Source organism: Cyprinus carpio, chromosome B4, assembly GCF_018340385.1.
Source record: "Cyprinus carpio isolate SPL01 chromosome B4, ASM1834038v1, whole genome shotgun sequence".
In the NCBI taxonomy this organism is placed as follows: Eukaryota; Metazoa; Chordata; class Actinopteri; order Cypriniformes; family Cyprinidae; genus Cyprinus; species Cyprinus carpio.
The window spans coordinates 23,230,595-23,238,152 of record NC_056600.1 but is presented as its reverse complement, the minus strand read 5'-3'; the positions used below and the strand labels follow the sequence as shown (position 1 = coordinate 23,238,152).

Genomic DNA, 7,558 nt, shown 5'->3' with positions numbered 1-7,558 from the left:
ATATGTTACTTGCTGTGAATACTTTGTCTGATAGGCTACAGTGTTGTGGCATAGTATCAGGACATCCTGGATAGTGTCTGTTGCACAGGGGCGAATGACCGGATGATGGGCCTATTTGGGAGAAAGTCCAGGGCTGTTTTTTAGCCCCAGTCCGTCCCTGGATGTCAAATCTATTTACTCTGCAGCATAACTCCACTGACAGCTAGATTTAACTTGGCAAAAGGTGATGATCCGGTTTCGCACAGTAGATGCAAATTAATTACGAAATCTGCACTTATCTAAAAATATTTGATTTCAGTAAATTTACAATTACAATGTCGACTTCTTCAGGTTATCAGGTTAACGTATAGTACACAATCTCCGAAGGCAGAAACTCTTCTTGAGACGGTCACTAACTGACTTCACAAACTCTAACTAAAAATAGTTACAAAAAAAATAATTGTAATGAATACACATTTAAAATAATTTTTATGATTAGATTACATTTAGGTGTGCATATTAATCACATGGATTTCTTTCATTGGCTTTTCATTTTTTTTGTGTGTTAAGTCATATACAGTGGGGAGAACAAGTACTTGATAACCTGCAAAATCGCCAGTGTTTCCCAGAAAGTATAGGAGTCTGTATTTTTATCATAGGTACTCTTAAACTCTGAGTGACAGAATCTAAAACAAAAATCCAGAAAAATCACATTGTATGATTTAAAAATCATCATTTTGCAGTTTATTGCATGATATAAGTATTTGATACATCAGAAAAGCCAAACTTAAATTTTTGGTGCAGAAACCTTTGTTTGCAATTACAGACATCATACATTTCCTGTAGTTCTTGAATAGGTTTCACACTGCAGCAAGGATCTTCAGCTCCCTCCAAACATGCTCTATTGGGTTCAGGTCTGGAGACTGGCTAGGCCACTCCAGGAGCTTGAGATGCTTCTTACGGAGCCACTCCTCAGTTGCCCTGGCTGTGTGTTTCAGGTCATGATGTAAGACCCAGTAACAACCCATCTTCATTGCTCTTACTGAGGGAAGAAGGTTGTTGGCCAAGATTTCACGATACACGGCCCCATCCATCCTCCCCTCAATACAGTGCAGTCGTCCTGTCCCTTTTGCAGAAAAGCATCCATAAAGAATGATGTTTCCACCTCCATGCTTCATGGTTTGGATGGTGTTCTTGAGGTTGCACTCATCCTTCTTCTGCCTCCAAACACAGCAAGTAGAGTTTAGACCAAAAAGCTCTATTTTCATCTCATCAGACCACATGACCTTCTCCCATTCCCCCTGTCTGTATGAATGAGTGTGTGGACAAGTGTCTTTTATACAGGTAACGAGTTCAAACCGGTGCAGTTAATAGAAGTAACGAGTTCAAACAGGTGCAGTTAATAAAAAGTGGAGAAAAGGAGGGCTTCCTAAAGAAAAACTAACAGGTCTGTGAGAGCTGGAATTCTTACTGGTTGGTAGGTGATCAAATACTTATGTCAAAAACAATAAACTGCAAAAAGATTTTTTTTAAATATACAATGTGATTTTCTGGATTTTTATTTAAGATTCTGTCACTTAGAGTAGAAGGGTGATAAAAATGACCGGCTCCTACATGGTTTGTAAGTGGGAACCTGCACAATCCCCAGTGTATCAAATGCTTTTTCTCCCCACTGTAGATAACTGAGGGGAACACTTATTTTAAAAGTGCCGTGTTGACACTGTTTTGGAGTTGCAACACTTGAGTTCAAATGACTGCAAACAAATCCCATATGATACTTCATCTGGTGCCAACTCTAAAGCAAAACTATATTCTTTCCAGTTATTAATTTAAAATAACTTTCATATTATCTGTAATCGAATGTGTTCCATCCTACAATTCCTCCTTTAAAACCCTTACCTCACACTTGAATTGACAGGCAGGAGATTATTTTACTAAAGTGATTTTCTTTTATCAACATGACAAAATATTTTGTCTTTTTTATTTATAATACAGAGCTTAACTGTAGAGACCTACATTTCAGTTGGATAAAGGAGGGTACATAAATTAACCAATATCAAAAGCGTATGTTGGTTGATTGTTGTGAGTTTTTCCATCTTATACACACACACACACACTCGAGACCGGCGTATGTCCTGGTTAAGATTATCCGGGTCCCCACATTGAGGGCAGCTGTGGCCTTTTGGTTGGGGGTTTGGTGTTTTAGCCAGAAGGTTGCAGTTTCGAGTCTCGGTGCTGGCAGGAGTTGTAGGTGGGAGTGAATGAACAATACCCATGGCTGAAGTGCCCTTGAGCAAGGCACTGAACCCCCAGTTGCTACCCGGGTGCTGGATATAGCTGCCCACTGCTCCGGGTGTGTGTTCACGGTGTGTTCACTTCTCACTGCTGTGTGTGTGCACTTGGATGGGTTAAATGCAGAGCACCAATTTCGAGTATGGGTTACCATACTTGACAAATGTCACGACTTTCACTCACTTTCACATAGTCAACCCCTCCCCCACACCTATACCCGCGCGCGCGTCTCTCGCTCTCGTCTGGAGCTAATGATTGCATCTCGTGACTCACTGGACGAGCAGGTGAAAATGCAGCAGCAATCAACGTGTTCATCTCCAAGGTAAGCTAAACACTTTTATTTCAAATGTAATTCATGTGCTAACTGCATAACAAATGCAACTACCATATATTATGGAGAAGGTAAATAACCAAGCAGGCCTTGCTAGCGATAATTTTAACTTTACAGTTCCCTTATCGAGTCGGTCTCTCGACATTACGTATGGGGAAATCCATTTCCTTGAAATTATGAAGTCTGATTGAATAACTCTTTTGCTTGCAAATAGCCAATGGCGCCCCCGCCCTCACCTGATTGGCTGACAGCCCTCAATATAGGTGACGGCGGGCGCCAAAAAACCTCAGAATCTTTCTTCTTCACTTGAGTCTGGTTTTGCCGTGGATTCACGCATTCAGAGCGGAGCGGAGTGGGAAAATTATCCCCTCTCGCGTTCCGGCGATTTTTTCTCTTAAAATGTCACTTTGCCGCATGTGTGGTGGGCCCATTGATTTCCCGGACGCACACGAGCAGTGTGTGCTGTGCCTGGGTCGGGCTCACGCAGAGGCGGCATTCGAAGGATCGGGATGTCGTGCCTGTGAGGAGCTTCCCATCAAGATCCTTCGTGCAAGGCTGGCCGTTACCCGTAACGGTGGCCCTGTATCTCCTGCCTTTTGTGTCACAGGAGAACGCCCACTGCCCTCTGTACTTCTCGCTGACAGCATCCCCCCTGGGGGGAGATGCGCTGTCGAGCCGCTGGCCCAAGGGACGGAAGTATGGTTTTCCTCCAGTCAAGTTAATGCCGCTGGTGCTGCAAAAGATCAGGGAGGAGAGATGTGCGTCGATCCTGGTAGCACCCAAATGGCCCAACCAGCCGTGGTTCCCGGAACTGGTGAACATGTCGCGGCTTCCCCCGTGGCGGATCCCGCCGAGAAGGGACCTCTTATCCCAGGCGAGGGGCACCATATGGCACCCCAACCCAGAGCTTTGGGACCTACATGTGTGGCAGATCAGCGTGGAGTATATCAGCGAGTGCTGCAGACAATAGCAAAGGCTATAGCCCCTTTGACGAGGCGCTTATATGCTCTGAAGTGGAAAGTATTTGCTAACTGGTGTGTTGACAAAAAGGAGGACCCCAGGAGTTGCGATGTCTCCATTATTCTGACCTTTCTACAGGAACGTCTGGATGCTGGCAGTTCTCCATCTACAGTGAAAGTCTACGTGGCCGCTTTCGCCGTTTTTCGTGACTTGTTAGACGGCCATTCAGTGGGGAGGCACCCCCTGATAACGAGCTTTCTCCGGGGAGCTAGGCGGCTTAATCCACCCCGCCTTCATCATATGCCGGTGTGGGACCTGTCGTTAGTGTTTAGTGCGCTGTCCGACCCACCTTTTGAACCAGCCGAGTCTAGCGACCTTAAAGTGCTCTCATTTAAGACGGCGCTACTGCTCGCGCTAGCTTGCGGGAAACGAGTGGGAGACTTGCATGCCCTGTCAGTGAACAGCGCGTGTATGCAGTTTGGACCGGACGATTGAATGGTCAGACTTTTACCCAAACGTGGCTATTCGCCTAAAGTGCTCTCAACGCCGTTCAGAGCTCAGATAGTTACAATTCAAGCATTTTGCCCCGAGGAGGACAGTAATTCAGTGTCTCAGAAGTGCGCTTTGTGCCCCGTGCGTGCCCTGCGTGCTTATGTGAACAGAACTAGCCAGTTTCGAACTTCAGAGCAGCTTTTCGTCTGCTACGCGGGTGCCAAGAAGGGCAGCACGCTGTCGAAGCAGAGGCTATCACACTGGATAGTGGAGGCTGTGCGACTGGCTTATGCTTCCCGGGGAACCGCCTGTCCAATCGGGGTGCACGCCCACTCCACAAGGAGTTTGGCGTCGTCATGGGCTTGGGCGAAAGGCATGTCTATTCAGGACATTTGTTTCGCAGCGGGCTGGTCGTCTCGCAACACGTTTGCGAGATTCTATAACTTGGACATTCCCTTGTTCGCATCACATGTGCTGTCAGTGCAGGAGGAGGGAGTTGAGCAGTCATTGGACTAGGCTATGGGCACGCCCCGCCTGGCCCGTGCCCTAGCCATGGTTTCGACCAGGTCGTATAGACAGCGCAAGTTATTTTTGTTATAGCTGCGGTTGATGTATTCATTAGCTATCTAATGTGGCCCCCTTATTATGCCCGCATTATAAGCCGGCAGTGTATTCCCAAGCACCAACTTATTGCTGCATTTTCCCCATATCACACCAGTGTTGCTTATCTGGGTGCACGGGATTACGATGGCGTAGGAGCCGATTTGGCTCGGTGCCAAGAGGTGTTTCAACCAGGTCCGGTACCCAACCTAGAGCTAGCGCGTTGTTAGAATTAGTGCTTATGCTCTACTGTGGCTCGATGCGAGCTGGGCCGGACAGTTTTTTCCCACACACGGCGGGGGTTTTATTGTTCCCCATACGTAATGTTGAGAGACCGACTCGATAAGGGAATGTCTCCGGTTACTCACGTAACCTTAGTTCCCTGAGAGGAGGGAACGAGACATTATGTAACCTGCCGTGTGGAAAGCCTTCCAGCCTCATAGCTCTCGTTCAGTCGAAGATTCTGAGGTTTTTTGGTGCCCGCCGTCACCTATATTGAGGGCTGTCAGCCAATCAGGTGAGGGCGGGGGCGCCATTGGCTATTTGCAAGCAAAAGAGTTATTCAATCAGACTTCATAATTTCGAGGAAATGGATTTCCCCATACGTAATGTCTCGTTCCCTCCTCTCAGGGAAATAAAGTTACGTGAGTAACCGGAGACGTTTTCTGTTCGAGTCGGGTTAAGTCAGTATCATGTTAGGTAACGTTAGTTTGCTAACGCACCTATACATGTGCAATGTAAATGGAAACTATTTAGCTAACTACCACTACCAAGCTAACCGACTTATTAGCTAGGCACGATTGAAACTTAATGCATGCCATAAATCCTATTTTTTTTTGCGTGTGTTGTATAATTTAATCACAAATGTGATTGATAAGCGATAAATGTGTGTTTTATATGATATGCACACTACAGTAGTTAGCTTGTATGTTAGAATGGACTACTATGACAATTAGCAAGTTAAATAGAGTATAGGATCTGTTGTCATTGCACTTCCGCACTACAGCGTGGTTAGGTTGTATGGCGGGAGAAAAGCTGCCAACAGGGGTAGGTACATTAATTATCTGTAGTAAAACTAATTAGACCATTTTTAAATATCTGAATGTTCATTTAAACTATTTAAACATTATAATGGACCTACTGTATAGGTGTTTTGCGTCGTAGAACAACTTCAAACATCTTTAAATGCTTGAAATCATTGATTTCACTGGTAGTTTAAGAAAACACTTGACTGCAATGTAGGCAATACAATCCCAATTATACCATATAAAGATTATTATTTTGTTATATCTGACAGGCTAAGAACTACTTTGTCATACAATTGGCAATGGGTTATTTACTGCATTTAAACTTATGTCTCTTGCTACTTAGGTTAATGGTTGCTACTTAGGTTTTCACTCATGGAGAGAAGACGACGACTTCGACCAATACAAGATGCGGAGTACCATATCCAAGCGGGGATTGATAAACCATGTCTCCAGCAGCATTTTATCAATAATTTTAAAGGTAAATGTTAAACTCCTGAATATGATTTAGTTGGAATCAGTGAAATGCCTGCAGTGATCAAGTCTCTTGCTCAAGGGCACACTGCACAATGGTGGTTGCTAGTACACAGGGATATTAAAACTGACAATTCAACAGCTTTTAGACATTTGATAAACCATTTTTTCCTTCAGCACAGTGCTTTAAGCAATTTTGCTTCTGTGCCCAGCCTGATTGCAGTACTCTAAGGGTTTGACAGGGATTATTCCCTGTAAAATTATAGAGCACACAAATGCATTATTTTTTGGCTCTAAATTGTTAAAATTTAAAGAATTGGTAGAATTACGGACACTTATTGTTATGTTTAAAGCAAAAAATAGAGTATTGCCCACAGACCTTCAACACTTGTTTGTCCTTATAGAAAATGAAGGAAGAAGAAAGGGACATTTTAGGTATCAAACTGTAAGGAAAACAGCAAAACAAATGTGTACTTCAGTGGTGGGAGTGAAAGTTTGGAATTCTCTACAAAATGAAGTAAAGCAATGCAAAAATATATTTCAGTTTAAAAAAAGATTTAAAGAGAAAACAATGGATTTGTATGAACACTTATAGAAATTGATGATGATGATGATGATGGTTGTGATCATGGTTTGCTTTTGCTTTGGAATCTGTTTTAGGTTGATGTTTTGGTTTCTAGTTTTTCATTTGTTATCGTCATGCATTGACGTTGTTGTTTTTTTTAATTATTATTGTTGAGGGGGCAGGAAATAAGATTCTTCATCCTTTTCATCATGGTTTTATAAATTAAATATGTGAGGATGATGAAGTAAGTTTTGTTGAAAAATATCCATGAATGAAATAAACATTATCAATAAAAAAAAACCTTTTATTTAACCAGGTAGGCCGATTGAGAACAATTTCTCATTTGCAACGGCGACCTGGGGAGCAGCTGGGATTTGAACCCAGGACGTCGTACACACAAAGCATGCACTCTACTGCTGAGCTACCAACTGCTAATTTAATCATCTTTTTCTTTTGTCTTAGGCCGAGGTGTTTTTGCCACTGAACTCATATTCAAAGGCGACTTTGTTGTGGAGTACCGAGGGAAACTACTGTCACCGCAGCAGGCAGAGCTCCAAACTATTGAGTACAATAAGTCTGCAAAGGTTTTTCTTTTTGATTTTCATTGGAAGAGTAAAACATGGTGGTAAGTAGATGAAGTGGCTATGTAGCAACGTTACAATGCAAGGGCCATGTCTAAAATCTAGAGTTGTTCTCTTTATGTTAGTGCCTTTGTCAGTACTACTTCAGTGACAGTTTTCTACCCTTCAGTGCACCTTCGCAGTGACAGTTATCTGCCCTTCACTGCACCTTCGCAGTGACAGTGCACCTTCGCAGTGACCGTTATCTGCCCTTCACTAC

General features: G+C 43.5%; 1 long non-coding RNA gene across 1 annotated transcript; it reads left to right on the top strand.

The window, feature by feature from the left end:
* Nucleotides 1-2,457: 2,457 nt before the first annotated feature.
* Nucleotides 2,458-7,513, top strand: LOC122137057. The gene is made up of 3 exons (XR_006154570.1): nucleotides 2,458-2,593; nucleotides 6,026-6,160; nucleotides 7,181-7,513. It is a non-coding gene; the product is annotated as an uncharacterized LOC122137057 (long non-coding RNA).
* Nucleotides 7,514-7,558: the final 45 nt, after the last annotated feature.